Here is a 1,615-nt window from a genome sequence, read left to right as displayed (position 1 = left end):
AGAAGCCAGTGTGAGTCAGAGCATGGGGTCATGTGGGGCCAGAGCTCCCCCCACCCCACCCTCAAGGGTGAGAAGTCAGCAGAGATACAGCAACAGGGCCCTGGGTGGCAAGGAGGGGCCTTTCCCCACTGCCCTGCCCCGTGCCTGGCAGTAATGAAGGGACCACTGGACAAGCATAGATGGTGGGGCCACTGGAACTCAGGGCCTCCCTGACATCCTCTGCAGGATGTAGTTTTGATGAAGAGACAAACAAGGGGAAGCTGGACCCATGGCTCCCTTTTCATTAATTTTACAAACATCTTTCTAGCATCTCCTGTGTGACCCTGGGTGCTTGGGGTGCAGCAGTGGACAAGAGACAACATGCCTGCCCTCCCGGAGCTAACCGTCTAGCAGCCAAGCCTCCTGGCGCTTACGATGGACCAGACACTGTGTCCAGTGCTTTACCAGGCCCGGCCCATTTTACTTTCACCCCAAACCTAGAAAGTGGTCTGTTAGGGTTTCTATTTATAGAAGAGGCTCAGTGACTTCCATCACCCAACTAGTGAGAAACTTCAGGCTCTGACCTAGTAACCACTGCACCTGCCCTGCCTGGCCCAAGCTCTGTGGCTTCTGCTCTGCCTGCAGCTTGGAGGTTGGCCAATGAGGCTCTCAGAGGCCTCTCCACTGTCCACCCCCCGATGGGCAGCCTCACCTTGCGGACTTCCAGCCTCTAGATAGTCCCCAGATCACCCCCTACCCAGGCCTCTCTCCTGGTGGCCCCCTCAAAGCCAAATTGGGGAGTTAGGCTCTCCCTCCACATGCCCATGCTGACCGTATCCCCATCACTAAGAACCATTCATTCAACCTTCCAAGTCAATGAGCTGAGACCAGCTCCGACTCCTGCTCCCCACTCTCCACATTCCACCAGCACAGACAGTAGAGGCTCCACATCTCTGGTGGCCCCATTGGAACCTGGAGCCCAGAGCAATCCAAAAAGAGACTCATCCTTTTACCACCCACCCTGGTACCTGGTTACCACTAGTTGATGGCTAATTCCTGCTCCCCTGCCCAGTAGGAAAGTTCCTTATAAACTATAAAACTATTCTAAACTTAAAAGTTTGTTTTGAAAAGGAGAAAAAGGAGTGCACATTGTATAATTCCACTTATATAAAATTCTGGACACTGAAACACTCCAGAGGTTGCCTGGGACTTAGGTGAAGGGGCAGGGCAGGAAGAAGGGATCGCGAAAAGGCCGGAGGAAGATTTGGGGGTGACGGATGTGTTCATTACCTAGGATCTAGAATCTAAAGATGCATGTATACACCTGTCAACTTATCAAATTGTGTGCTTTAAATGTGTGCACTTTGTTATATATCAAGTATATCTCAATAAAACTGGTGTTTTGTTTATTTTTTAAATATGTGGGTGTTTTTTATTTTAATTTCAGAGAGGAAGGGAGAGGGAGAGAGAGATAGAAACATCAATGATGAGAGAGAAATCATTGAGCAGCTGCCTCCTGTACACCCCAAACTGGAGAGGGAGCCCACAACTGTGCATGTGCCCTGACCTCCTGGTTCATGGGTCAACGCTCAGCCACTGAACCATGCCAGTCATGCCCTAAAACTGGTTTTTGTTT

The sequence above is a fragment of the Myotis daubentonii genome, chromosome 4 (genome assembly GCF_963259705.1).
Source record: "Myotis daubentonii chromosome 4, mMyoDau2.1, whole genome shotgun sequence".
Lineage (NCBI taxonomy): Eukaryota > Metazoa > Chordata > Mammalia > Chiroptera > Vespertilionidae > Myotis > Myotis daubentonii.
This window is presented reverse-complemented; position numbering follows the sequence as displayed.